The sequence below is a fragment of the Neofelis nebulosa genome, chromosome 1 (assembly GCF_028018385.1).
Source record: "Neofelis nebulosa isolate mNeoNeb1 chromosome 1, mNeoNeb1.pri, whole genome shotgun sequence".
Classification (NCBI taxonomy): Eukaryota; Metazoa; Chordata; class Mammalia; order Carnivora; family Felidae; genus Neofelis; species Neofelis nebulosa.
Window position 1 is genome coordinate 8,276,169 of NC_080782.1, and position 14,606 is coordinate 8,290,774.

The window sequence follows — 14,606 nt, forward strand, 5'->3', positions numbered from 1 at the left end:
TGGGTGTGGTTCAGTCGGTTAAGCATCCGACTTCAGCTCCGGTCATGATCTCACAGCTCGTGAGTTCGAGTCCCGCGTCGGGCTCCGTGCTGACAGCTCGGAGCCTGGAGCCTGCTTCGGATTCTGTGTCTCCCTCTCTCTCTGCCCCTCCCCTGCTCACGCTCTGTCTCTCAAAAATGAGTAAATGTTAAAAAAAAAATTTTTTTTTTTAACATTTATTTATTTTTGAGACAGAGACAAAGCATGAACGGGGGAGGGTCAGAGAGAGGGAGACACAGAATCTGAGACAGGCTCCAGGCTCTGAGCTGTCAGCACGGAGCCCGACGCGGGGCTCGAACTCACGGACAGCGAGATCATGACCTGAGCCGAAGTCGGACGCTTAACCGACTGAGCCCCCCAGGCACTGCCAAAATTTTTTTAATTAAAGAACTCAGCACCCCAAATCCTTTATCCTTGCTTTATATAAAGCCTTCAAAATGAGATGGCAAGTAATATACCTTAGATAATTTTTCTGATAACTCAGAAGCAGCGTGGCGTGTTGGCTTTCTGCAGATCGGCCACCATAGTGATAAAAGTTATCGGTGTTCCAAGACTTGCGAAAACCCAAAGTTAGGAGGAATCGTTGGCTTCAGGGAAGAGGCCCCTCCTGTGTCATCTCTACCAGAGAGCCAGGAACCCTGTTTGGTGCTGGCCCTCCTACAGATAGGACCCTGGCGAGCGGGAAGGTGAGCCATCGATGTCACTGAGCCCCAGAGCTTAGCATGCAAGGTGCCCGTCCAGGGAACCAAGGACCCAGTGTGGGGGCCTGATGGCTTTGGGGCCTGCCGTCCGTTTGGTAGAATTTGTGGTGAGCTGTCTCATCGAGGGGTCCTAGGGGAGGGACATACAGCCCCTGCCTCCTGTCGTCACTGGAGGCCACCGACATTCCCCAAAAGAACTTCATCCAGTTGCTGACCAGTCACACTGGCTTGGGTCAAGACGGTAAATTTGGACCGAGTTTTATGAGACTGCAAATGGGTGAATATTATCATAAACTTGCTACCATGGACGTCTGAACTAAAAAACGTAAGTGGGAACCTTCCTCAGTCTATCAGAAAAGCATAAGGTGTTAAGGGAATGAAGCAGGTGAGTGGTAAATAAACTCTGGTCCATCCAGACACCGGGGTGTCAGCTCTAAAACAAATGAGCTGTAGGGGCGCCTGGGTGGCTCAGTCAGTTACGCATCCGACTTCGGCTCAGGTCACGATCTCATGCTTCGTGGGATCGAGGCCCACAGGGCGGACCCTGCTCTGACAGTGTGGAGCCTGCTTGAGATTCTCTGTCCCTCTCTGTCCCTTCCCCGACTTGCACTTTTAACAAACAAACAAACAAATACAAGAAATGAGCTGTCAAGCCAGGAGAAGACCTGGAGGAAGTTTGAATGCATGTTATTAGGTGAGGGAAGCCAGTCTGAAAGGCTCCTTACTATATGATTCCAACTGTATGACATTCTGGAAAAGGCAAACTATGGAGACGGTAACAAGATGAGCGGCTGCCAGGGAGGGGGGTGAGTGGGTGCAGCACACAGGATTTTTCGGGCCGTGGAAATCTTCTGTACGATACCATAACGACAGAGACCTATCATTGGGCATCTGCCCAAACCCATAGACCACGGAGCACCAGGAGTGAGCTCCAGGGTATGTCGTGGGGCTCATCAGCTGTCTCAGCCGTCCCCCTCTGGCTGGACGTTGACAGTGGGGAGAGTGGGGTGTGTGTGTGTGTGTGTGTGTGTGTGTGTGTGTGTGTGCAGGCGTGTATGGAATCACATCCTCATGATGCCTGCCACGCGGGTGTGAGTAAACTAGCCCCCGCTGGTGAACAGGCTCTGGTGTTTGTCCCTCATCTCAAAAGATGTGCAGCCCCTCAAATTGTTTTGGTCTGACACACTGCCCCACGAGGGCCCTACGGTTCCGACGAAGAGAACTGGGCACAGAAACACGAACTCAGCCTTTGTCGAGGTGATAGCACGTGACCATACATTTCATCTCAGGGGGACAACCAGAACCCATGTTCTGTTTCCGGGGATAAATGCACATTGGAACAGCCAGACGCAAGCAGGTTTTCTGAATATTCTTTAGAGCGGACTCAGGGTCAGCAGAGTCGGATGTGGTTGTCCGGCCCCATCTGGTCCCCTCAATGCTGGCCCTCTGGCCGTCCCAGCAAGGACTACGAGAGTAGCCAGTTAGATCTGACCCCACCCTGAGATCTTGGGGCTCTGTTCCTGTCCCTGCCGCAACACGGTATGGGGGTCATCCTCTGGGCCACTCTCGGCTTGCCTTCAGCCCCAGAAGCTGTCCCTCCGTGTTGACTACCACCACTGGGCCCCCGAGTGGCCAGAGAAAAGATGAAAAATGAGCCAATTCTATAATTAGCAAAGCATTAAGGGGAGGTACTTCTCTGTCTCATTTTTGCCCGAGAGCCTCCAGCATCTTGTTCTAACACCTAATCAAGAGACCATGCTGTGTGCCCAAACTGGATCATTCCCTCTTCAGTAACTAGATTCCTAATGTTCAGACAGAGGGCTTCTTCTCATTAGAGTTTCATTAGAGAAACACTTTTCTTGTTCCCATGCTGATTCGGACTCCTTGGGTTGCCTTTATCCTTCTCCATACCCTGCGGTTATGTCTTTTTAAAATAGCCATGGGAAGCTTGGCTTTCAATCAGATTGTTAACTGTCTTTGGGGGGGCCCATAGTTTAATTAATAACTACAAGCTTGTTGCAAGTATCATTAATTAACGCGTTGGATAAAATAAACCATGCAAGTGACAGGAATGTTTGAACAAAGTTGCTCTGGGCGGAGACCAGCAAAAACACGCCTCACGAGGGGTTCGGAACCGCGCTCTGCGCACACGTGGAGAGGAGGCAGATGGCCTCATCTGGATTCAGTTTGGGGAGACAAAAAAGGTTTTTCCAATTAAAGTCACTTAAAAAACAGACTTCACAATGAGGGAGACCAAGCATTTAAAAAAAAAAAAAATCCCTGACATTTGTAAGGTGTGGGTTTGGAAAATACCTGCTTTTCCTTCCTTGCAGGGGAGTGGGTTTGGGGAAAGTCCGATTGGAAAAGCCCAATTGGATGCACATCAGCTGATGGTGACTTTGACCTTATGGCTCAGGAACCGTCTGTCCTGCTGAAATGCACATGCAAAGCCCTGGTCCCTGCGGGCAACCAGAACGGTTTGGCGTTCCACCTAACTCCGTCGGCTTCCGTGTTTTTCGTGTTTAGAGAAAGAGGTTTTGGTTGATTGGTGTTTGTGATGAGGAAGCAAGAGAAAAGGGGACGTAGAGACAGCTCTGGAAGTGTGCAGTCACCTGGCATGATGAGCTCTGCGGCGGTTGGGCGGGGCCGTGATTTTGCTCCGAAAATGATTTTAGCTACAAGTTGCTCATTTAACTTAACAATTAGCTGTTATGTCCTAGCAATCACTGGCATACTTACCAGTTCTTGTAACATGGGAACACTTGGCTTTACAGATGTTTTTCAGATGTAGTGAGACTTTCATGTGTCCTCAATTTCACAATGAATGGAGGAGTATGTAAAGTAATCATTTGAGTTTCCTATTGCTATTTCCATACTTTGAGGCCTCTGATTTTTTTCAAGTCTGAAACATTTCCAAAGCTCCTTGAAAACACACGTAAGCCTGAGGCTCTTTATCTTGGCGGCTAAAGAATACAAGGGATCAGACTCTCTCTCGGGAAAATGCTGAGTCTCATGCAGAAGTGGTTCTCCTTGATGGTCAAACGACATTTTCGCTGGAACGTCCCGAGGTGGGTGCAGAAGTATAATTAACCCTCTTTTCTAGGTTCTAGGTTCTAGGTTCTGGGTTCTAGCTCCCGGAATGGTGACTTAACAAACATGTACTCTCTCTGAGAGTCCTTCCACCATGGGTCCAAGGGGACAGGTTTCTCTGCTGCACGTGCTCACTCAGGGACCCAGGTTCTGTCACCTTGCTGTTTTGCTGTCGCTTAGGGTATCGCTGTCATCTGTGTGGTTGCAGTTCACAGGCAGGTGGAGGGCAAGGCGGGACACGGGCTCCATGACTTAAGGCCCAGAGGCAGTGGTGGTGCCTGTCGCCCCCACCCACATTCCAGCGCTGATGCGTCTGGTCACACGACCACGACAAACTGCACAGGAGGTCGGGCAGGGGAGGAATCTCCCACGGAGCAGCCAGGAGCTCGACCAGCACTTGGTCCCGTGGAAGAAGTGGGAGGTGGGGGGGTGGGGATACTGCGGATGTCCCCCGTCCCGTGCCAGCTCTCCCAGACTCCTCCACGCGTCACCCCAGCCACCACGGTTCAGGAATGAGAACATCCCTGTCCTTGTGGGAAGTCCATGCTTCCTCATTCTGCTTTCGCTTTACAGGCAGGATTTGTTGAGCTGGCCCAGAATGTCTTCTAATGCTGAAGAGTAAGGAGGTGACGTCTGTGACTCACAAAACAGCCCCGTGCACCTGCTAGGGAAGACAGACTTTTTTCCTCCGACATAACAAATTAGAACCCATCTGGGATTTGAGAAGCCTGAGCTAAGGTTTCCTGGATCTGTTTGCATACGGGGCAATGATGAAAAGCAAAGAAAACAATATGTTTAAAGAACCCTTCTGTGTCAAGTAGAAGGAAAGCTTAAGAATTCTTATACATTTCACTCTGGTGTAGGATGGTGATGTGTAAGGATCTGAAAATAATTTAACCCATTCACAGTACTTCTATTTTTTTTTTTTAATTTTTTAAAATCTGTGCTGTTAGCACAGAGCCCGATGCAGGGCTCGAACCCACAAACCATGAGATCAGGACCTGAGCCGAAGTCAGACACTCAACCGACTGAGCCATCCAGGCCCCTATCCATAGTACTCCTAAGTGCTGGGCTCGGTTCTAAGACCTGAGAAATGATAGTTCCTCTAATCCTTACAATGATATTTTGAAATAAGGACTGTTGTACCCATTTGAGGGATGTGGACACGGAGGCAGAGAGGGAGACAGAACTTGCCCCCCTGTCACACAGCCAGTAAGCGGTGGATCTAGGATTTGAAGTTAGACAATCCGGCTCCAGAGTCTGTGCCCACGGGCCAGCAACCTTTCTCAGGAACATCAGCTGGTACACATGTTAGGCTCCGCGGGTTGTGCCGCCTGTCACAGCTACTCAGCTCTGTGGCCGAAGAGCAAAGCAGCCACAGAGAATGTGGAAGCGAGTTAAGTGTGGCCGTGTTCCAGTAAGACTTTGTCTGCGGACGCCGAACTTCGAATTTCATGTAATTTTCACGTGTCACAAAATAGTCTTCTTCTTTTATTTTTTTTACTCAACTATTTAAAAACACAACAGCCATTCTTGGCTCGCAGGCTGTTTGCTGGCCCCTGGTCTTTGCAAGTAACCTTGACGCCCCGTGGATTCCTGAAACTGTGAGTCCTTTCCTGAGCCTGACTACACTGGGCGCTCCGAGAAGAGCCTCCTGTGCCCTGGAGACCCGCCCCCTTCACCGAGAGGAGGAAGGCCCTCCTATGTCGTTAGAACTTGGTAGAAGGAGAAGGTGAAGTGTCCCTGTAACCAGGCGTCATGTGGCCAATGACGATGTGGTCATGTGGCCAGTGAGGACCGGGGCTGGGATCTACCGATGGACGGGCAGGCAGGATTTGGGTTGGCAATCAGAGCACTCACAGGAGCTTAGAGGAATGGGGAAATGAAGAAAGGAGAAAAAAGGGCGGGTGTATGGTGCAGAAGGATGAGAGGCACGGACACGGAGCCTCGTCTCTGCAATTTCCCGTCAAAAGAACTCAGGCAGCCTCTCGGGCAGCGAGCGCTCAGAGAACACATTCCACAAAGCCCGTCCTCATCTGGGTCTTCCGTCAGTTTGGTGACAGCCTGGTGGACAGCCAGGCTGCTTGGGACAGGTCTGGACTGACATAGATACTGGGGGCACGCTGGCCTGGCGGCCGCCCCAACTGCTTCCCACCGTGGGTCAGATGGCACCAGAGGGACCTGGGTCTTCTCCAGGTGCCCAGCTTGCAGCGCCGGGGTGTTCTGGCCGCCTCCGGAGCTCCCTTTGGGGCCTTCTCGGTCCGGGCCCTGGCTCCCCTCTGTGTTAATTTCCAAGTGCCACGTGTTGGGGGTGGGACTTCCCATAACAGAAGTAGCTCTGGGGACAGGAAGTCCAGGCCACAGTGTCTTGAGGGCTCTAGGGAAGAATGCACCTCCTGATTGCAAAGATCAACGGTGATGATGATGTTGATGATGGTGACGTTCTCACTCATACCAGCCACCCCCTGTCCTCACAGAGGCACAAAGAAGATTACTGCCCTGGAAATCTATGTCCTAGCACTGCATTATTAATTATTACGACTCTCCTGGTCTGTTTTTGAGGCGGCTGCTATCATCATGGTTCCTTGTGTACGGACATTAAGAGATGTCACGGATGTTTGAGCTAAAAATTAGTCACGTAGGGCAGGCAACAGCTCTTTCGAGTTCTAGGGGTATAACTGGGGAGAGGGGTCTACAATCATTATTCCCCTGTCCCTCACAGAGAAATCGAGACCCAGAGAAGTCAGACTTGCCCAAGTTCTCGCGGTGAGTCAGAGCTAGAAACATCTCGAGCCTCGAGCCTCAGTTGCCCCAACTATCCCCTTGCAAATGTTTTTAAAACGGGGGTTCACGCTTGGCTCACACACCCCACGTTTTTCCAGTGAGAGGCTTATAAACTACCATGGGTTAGTTTCACTTGGTCAAGCGGTCAACGCGGGGAGGAGACTCCAGACAGAACGCCCGCCCCTACTCCATAGGGTGAGCCAAGGTTGAAGGAGCGGGGCCTTTTGCTGGGGGGCCTGCTTCAGGGACACTCTTCCTGTGAGTGTTTCCTGGGGCTGTGGGACAGGAGGCCTCTTCCCCCACTGTGTCTTTCTGTTGAACCTTGACATGACTTTGCAGTTTATAGGCTGGGAAGTGTCAACTTTTTAAGAGAGCTTGAAGGCAAAAAAAAAAAAAAATCCATGCTTCAGCATGGGAGGTGCTAAAAATAAGGGCTTCTTAGTTTCCAGAAGAGCAGATAAATGAACAAACAGGCCATAAGCAAATGTGGTTATTTCTGCCGGGAGTTTTCTTTCTCTCAACGGTCCCCTGGAGCTGTAAGATACAAATACAGATTGATAGATTTTTGTTATTAATTCAGAAGCCATTTCTTGGACCCCCAACTATGTGCAAGGCGACGGGCCCCGCAGCCAAATTTCTGAGAGGTTGGAGACGCTCCCGGGGATGTTAGGAGGGAAGAGAGGTCAGGGCCATTCTGAGAAGCCCATCTTCTGTCTCAGAAAATTCCCAAGGTCCCCGGTGGTCATAGCCACAGTGCCCCATTTTGGTCGCTGAATGGATGCATACCTGGGAATTGAGACTGTGCCTGTTCAGGTGGGGACAGGGCAATGGGACTCGATACAAGGCAGGGTGGTGCAGGTGGCAGGCCTAAGGAAGTTTCCGTCCCATCCTCCTGGCACAGGGGTAAATGCCAGCCTTGTGTCCAGTGCGTCCGTCCCCGGGACCCTGCTCAAGCGTGTCCAAGGCCAACAGCATCGGCTTCCCCTGGGAGCTTGCAGACCTCCTGAATCTGTCTGCCTTCTCACCAGCTCCCTGGGGGAAGGGGGTCGTGTGAGCATTAACACCTCGTGGGTCTTGCTCTAGACTCCACAGGCGTGGTGTCCCCCTGTGACCCCACACTTCCGCCCCCTTTTGGAAAGCGGGTCTCCCAAGCACAGCTCTTTCAAGAAGATCTGCTTTCTCTCACGCCCAATTTGCCCAGGACATGGGGGAGGGGGGGGATGGGCATCTTCTTTGCTTCCAGACCTTCCACTGCTTTCTTCAGACGCCACAGCTCTCATGAAACCCATCAAGGTATCGGGCCTGGGTCTTGTTGGACTATGAGCAGTCTGGGATTGGCCTGTCGATCCTTCAGAGTCATGGACACTGCCAGGTGGCTCGGGGCTCCTGGGTCAGGGATAGAGGGCTTCGTTATAGTAGAGCAAGCATCATAATCTTTGCTTTAAAATATAGCATAGGAGCGCCTGGGGGGTCAGTCGGTTGAGCGTTGAACTCTTGGTTTCAGCTCAGGTCATGATGTCACAGTTGGTGAGTTCGAGCCCTGCGTTGTGGGACCTGCTTGGGATTCTCTCTCTCCTGCTCTCTCTCTCTGTCTCTGCCCCTTCGGTGTTAGGCATGCTCTCTCTTTTTCTCTCAAAATAAATACACTGAAAAAAAAATTAAAAATATGTAGTGTATTAAAAATAAATAATTAAATTAAATATAGTGTATTGGTAGAAAACTTGAGGTATAGTAAGGCCGACAGATTGGAAAGCTGGGTTGTTACCCACATTTCCCGAGGGGAGGGAGGTGCCTCGCCATGGGGGCCACTTGGGGAAGCACCAGGGTAGGTCAGGGGCAAATATTTACCATCTTCACAGAAGTTTCCTGTCTCCCGACCCTGGGCTGTGAAGGTAGGGAGGAAGCAGGAGGGAATCCGCGTCTCCCTGCCCTAGCCTGGACGGTACCTACGAGACTCTGTTCCCGTTCCCCGAGCCCCATGCGCCCACAGGGCTGCTGGGAAATGTAGTGCCCGGCTGGGAAGCACCTTCTCTGTAACAGCCCTGCTCCACGGGTGTGAGCTTTGGAGCTAACCCTCTCTGTCACATCTCTGGTTCTTCCTCCAAGACTCAGTGGACCGTCTGTCCGTTCTGAGGCCTCAGAGCTAGCTGCATGGGCTTCAAACAAATCAGGCCCACGCCTGGCTTTCAGATTCAAGAACCAGAAGCTCAGCGCAGTGAAGGCCGCCGAAAGGGCCCTCAGGAGTACAGGGCATGGGGTGTGGCCGGAGGGGACAAGCAGGTGGCCAGGAAGTCCTGTTTTCCATCCTGGAGGAAACTGATCCCCAGCTGAGCTTTCACTCGACAGCTGTGTGGTCTGTTGCCAAAATATTCCATCTCCTAATTCAGCAACATGGGGCTCTGCTTGGAGAGCTTGGGGAGTTTTTGTTTAACGGATATAGGATTTTGGTCTGGGATGACGGAAAGTTCTGGAGAGGGACGGTGGGGGTGGGGATTCCAAAACAGTGTGAATGGACTTAATGCCACTGAATGAACTGTATACTTAAAAGTGGTTAAAGGGATAAATTTTATGTTATGTGTATTTTACCATAATTAAGGATAAAAACGAGGGGCGCCTGGGGGGCTCAGTCAGTTAAGCATCCAACTCTTTCTTGACTCTGGCTCAGGTCATGATCCCAGGGTCATAGGGTCGTGCCCCAAGTTTGGTTCTGTGATGGTGTCTGCTTGGGATTTCCTCTCTCTCTCTGCTCCACCCCCCCATTTGTGCTCACTCTCTCTCTCTCTCTCTCTCAAAAAATAAAAATAAAAACAAACAAAACAAAAACTCTTAAAAGACAGACCTTTTCAAATGCTTCTGTAATTTGCTATAATAGTCCCTCATATCAAAGCCTTTCTGGGATATTAAAGACCTGCTCCAAAGGGAAAAAAATAAAAGAAGCCAGTGTCATTTCCTGGACCTTTTAATACCATCAACATTGCATACCTTTCTTACCCATAAATTCTGGAAAGTTTTAGGTGGCACATGGGAGTTCCTGGAATGAGAGTTTTGGGAGGGGTAATCTGGATCCCGAATCAAACCAGATTGAGAGCCAGAGCCCTCACAGGGTGTGGAGGCAAAGTTGGGGGTCATGGGACCAGGATGCTCGCAGTGTAGGAAGGGATGAGGCTTTGCAGGGGGTTGAATAGTTTCCCCTCAACACTTAAGCCCGCCTGGAACCTGTGAATGGGAACTTATTTGGAAATAAGGTCTTTGCAGATGTCATCAGATGGATCTCGATTGAAAATCACATCCTTGGGGCGCCTGGGTGGCTCAGTCGGTTGAGCGGCCAACTTCGGCTCAGGTCATGATTTCGTGGTCCGTGAGTTCGAGCCCCGCATCGGGCTCCGTGCTGACAGCTCAGAGCCTGGAGCCTGTTTCAGATTCTGTGTCTCCCTCTCTCTGACCCTCCTCCATTCATGCTCTCTCTCTCTGTCTCAAAAACAAACGTTAAAAAAATAAATAAATAAAATCACATCCTTGTAAGAGGAAAGAACGTAGAGGGACAGGTAAAGATGGGGGCAGAGTTCCGAGTGACGCAGCCGTGAGCCAAGGAACACCTGGAGCCACGAGGAGCTGGAAAAGGCAGGCGGGATCCTCCCCGGCCCTCAGAGGGAGCATCCCTGCCGACACCTTACATGTGGACCCCTGGCTCCGGAACTGCAAGGCAGGATACATTCCCGCTGTTTGAAGCGCCCGGTGTGCGGTCATCTTCGAGGACAGCCCAAGGAGACTGATACAGGCCTTCGGCAAAGGTGTGGGCTGCGGGCCAGGAAGGGGGTGGGCGTGGGGGAACGGGAAGGAACGTCGGGCTCCTGTTGCCGGGTCAGGGATCCTAGCCTCGCCGGTTGTGCAGAAAAGAGAACTTACGGGTTCCCAGGCTGAAACAGCCAGTGAGGGTCAGCTCCGGAAGCGGCTGGATCTGGTCATTCAGAAAAAGTCAAATAAACCTTCCTTTCCCCATCTCTGGGCTCAGCTTGAGATTTTGGTGGGCTCGGGGGCCTCTCTGGGGTGGCTTTGGGAACCTGCCCGTCCAGATGGAGAAGAGCAAGCAGGGAAGTGGGGCCGCCTGAGTGGCGGGACCCGGGTCCCACGCTCACTCTTGGACTGACACGGGGACAGGCGGCCTCCTGACGGAAAATCGGGGTGTTGTCACTAGAGAGAAGCAGGCCGGGAGGCGAACAGGCAGAAACGAGAGAAGCAGGTGACCAGGAAGTACTCCACACCTCTGCCTCCGTGTCCCTCCAGACTTAGCTCTTTCGCCACCGAGTGTCGCTCTGAATGCTCAGCAGTGACATCAGCAGAAGGATCCAGCTGTGAAGAAGCACCGTTCCGGATGCGTTGTCTGCTGCTGACCTCGGGGGTCCGCCCGGAGGGCCCGCTCCCAGCCCGATGCCCTGACTCGGGGGGCCAGGACTGTCCACTGGATGGCAATTTAGTGACTCCCCTGGCTTCTCAGAGAGCAATTCCAGATGGTCAGCACTGACTATTCACATGTTAAAATTTCCTAAGCGAACCTGACTGGGGGGAACAGCATAATTGGAGTGAAAAGATACTGTGCAGGAGAAAACGTGTCCTTTTACCTTTGGAAAGCTCTTCCTCGGGTCAGGAGAGCTTCCTGGGGCCCGTGCTGACTCCTTCTGATGACACAGCCCCTCAGCGTCTGTCAGAGGGCTCTAAGGCCCATCAATCCCAGGGGATAAGCCAGGGATTATGTCTAGAGGATAAGGACATCGGTGCCCTGGGTCACCTAGCTGGAAATAGGCTCTAAATTGGGGGTGGTGGGGCGCCTGAGTGGCTCATTCGGTTAAACGACCGACTTCGGCTCAGGTCATGATCTCGCCGTTCTTGGGTTCGAGCCCCGCGTCGGCCTCTGTGCTGACATCTTGGAGCCTGGAGCCTGCTTCAGATTCTGTGTCTCCCTCGCTCTCTGTCCCTCCCCCACTCTCACTCTCTTTCTCTCTCTCAAAAATAAAAATTAAAGTAAATAAATAAATAATCAATCAATCAATCGGGGGTGGGTAGGTGGGGATGGAATGAAGCAAACCAGACGGATAAATGGAGTTGCAGGGGTATTTTTTTCTGCTCAGGGGGCCTCTCAGCCATCTCAATGGCCAGCCCCTAGCGTTCCCCCGGAGCTGGACAGGTGCCCATGGCAGACAGTCACCCTTGAGCTGAGAGGCAGAGAAGGGGTGTGAGGAAATGACAGGAGAAGACTAGGAGAAGGCGAGAGAAGGAAGAGGACGCAGGGGGAGGGGAGGAGATGTACACAAGTACGTCCTTGGAAGTGTTTACCAGATGCCAAACATGGTCCTAAGTGCTTCACGGGCCCCCCGTGACTCCTCCTCAGGAACCTGTGATGCAAGAGCCATGATCTCCCCCTTCTTAAGGATGCAGAGACAGAGGCGGTTTACAGCCTGACAGTCATGAACATCCGCTGAAACACAGGTTCACGAACACGGAGTTCAAAAGCCACGCGTGGAGTTTGGATGTTCCCGCCACAGTATTTGCTACAGATGTTCCACGATTGTGAAAGGCACTGGACCCCAGGGCTGCAAGCGTCCCTCTGGGTTGCTCATGGCTCAGGAAGGGGAAACACAGGCGCAAGTTAGTGCAGGGCTGTAGGATGATGCTGTCGTTGGCTGCGGACGCTGAAACACCGGGAGGAAACCGAGGGCCTGGAACTTCCCAGCAGCCACAAGCCAAGGAATGCCAAGATGGCCAGCGCCTTCGGAGGGCTCCAAGTGCGGGACGTCGGGCCCAGTGGGGGGCAGTGATGGACATGGAGTAAAATTGCAGGGCAGGGCCTGTGGATGCCAACTCCAGGGGAGTGACCCTGTCCCCCAGCATGGCACACAATAAGAGGCTTCGAGATGGGAATGCGTGAGGACTTTTTCAGTCGCAAAGGACAGAAGCCAAATCCACGTGTGGGCCGGTGCCATGGGACAGGTACCCCTGAGTGGAGGCTGCCATGAGGGAGCACCTTGGTGTGACAGTACCTACTAACATCATACCAGTTTACAGGACCCTATATAGAAGGACCAGAGACAGAGAGAGAGAGAGAGACTCTATTTCCCAGCTTCAGTAGAAAAAGCCCCAGGGAAGGACTCTGATTGGTCTAGTTTCAGTCATGTGACGAAACGCTGGACCATCACTGTGGCCAGGAAAACCGAGGACACGGGCAGGCCCGAGTCATGTGACCACCATGGGACCTGGTCCTGAGCTGGGTGCAGGGAAGCTGGTGATTTTGCAGTGAGCGACAGCCCCCTCCCGGGAGACCTTTTCTGGAGGAAAGGGATGAAATGCCTACAGATAGACAACAGGCGTTCATGGCGGGCAGGCCGGACCCAGATGGGTTTTAGAGCTCACCGGGCAGGTGGCGGGGGGGGGGGGGGGGGGGCGGGGAGGCTGGGTCTGCCATTCGCTGGGTGTGGGCGGTGGAGAGAAACGCCCCATAGAATAACGACCCAAGCCAGGGTTTAGAATGTTATCTGAAACTCAAAATAGATAACCGTCAAGAAGATAACCCAAAAGAATGCCACTTTGCCACCGAACCACATCCTAGAGAGCCACAGAGCCCACGCCCTTCCGCCAGGAGAGACAGGACCAGGCCTTGAACGAGCGAGCTGTTGTGTTGGTGAGAAGGGACCCACCCTAGTGGTGTCCAGACCAGTGCTTGCCTCACTGCAGCGTGCCCGAGGATGTCCTGGGGATCAGGTTGAAATGCAAATTCTGATTCGGGAGGTCTGGGGCAGGGACCGAGACTCTGATTTTCCAGCAAGCTCCCAGGCGACGGTGACACCATTGTTCCCACACCCCACTTGAGCCATGAGGTCTTAAAGTATGGAGTCACCAACTGGATGAACGTTGGATGAAGCTGGGGGGGGGGGGATGCCTGTCACGGAAGCCACCGAGGCCGCCAGCTCAGGTGGTCGCCCTTGGCCACGCAGCGTTGGAAGTGCGGGAGGCAGGCCGGTGGATGGGCCTTCCCTGAGCTGGCAAGCGCTGCATGCTCTGGGCCACTGAGATGCCCTCTGGACACAGGGAGCCTCCGTGGAGAGCTAGAAGGGAAGGCGGGTAGGATCTGCTCTCGTCCTTGGATTAGAGCCTGAGGACCTCAGCGGAGGGGGCCCCCTCAGGGCGCCTGTGGGGGGGGGGGGTGAGAGAGGGATGGGCCCGTGTGCCCCAGCTGGTCCCTGTCAGCAATTCCTGGTTACTAGCGTGGGTGCCTCGCACGCATTCTCGCTATTGTGGGCTCAAAAATGATGCCCGAAGACACCAGACTTTAATCTTCGCGACTGCAAAGGGTACTTTATGCGGTAAAGTGCTTGCATAGGCAATTAAGTTAAGGACCCCGAGATGGGCAGATAATCCTGGGTTGTCCAGGGGGCCCCCAAGTGCAACCACACGTATCCTTATAAGATGGAAGCAGAAGGAGATTTGACACAGAAGAGGAGGGACCAGTGTGATCAGGGGCGGGGGGGGGGGGGCGCATCAGGGATCAGAGTGATACGGCCACCAGCCAAGGAAGGCGGGCAGCCCCCCGAAGCGGAAGGAGGCAGGAAAGAGGTTGTCTGCCAGGGCCTCTGGAGGGTGTGACGCCTCAGACACGTTCATTTCAGATTTCTGGCCTTCAGAACTGTGAGAGAATACGTTTCTGTTGTTTTAAGCCACCCACTTTGTGGTCCTTTGTTCTAGCAGCCACGGGGGGAAATGAACGCAGCCTCCTTGGTGCTGGTAGAGACCGCCCTCCTCCCCACCAGCATCTCTTCGGAGCCAAGGTGCACCTCCAGGCTGTTGGGAAGGGGCCTGGGGCAGCAATGCCTCAGGGCGTGCAGAATGTTCAGAAGGAGCCAGAGGCAGCCAGGGCAGCTGAAGGTGAAGGGGCAACACAGGAAGCTGATCCACGACCCCCAGGAATGACGCCCACCCTGGGAAGGCCTGTGCCCCTGGCTC

The 14,606-nt window shown here is 52.9% G+C and overlaps 1 long non-coding RNA gene across 1 annotated transcript; it reads right to left on the reverse strand.

Moving 5' to 3' along the window:
• Window positions 1-2,984: 2,984 nt before the first annotated feature.
• Window positions 2,985-13,021, reverse strand: LOC131503902 (uncharacterized). Its single transcript, XR_009257688.1, has 3 exons — window positions 7,860-13,021; window positions 7,401-7,646; window positions 2,985-7,148 (listed from the first exon to the last, which is right to left on the reverse strand). It is a non-coding gene; the product is annotated as an uncharacterized LOC131503902 (long non-coding RNA).
• Window positions 13,022-14,606: the final 1,585 nt, after the last annotated feature.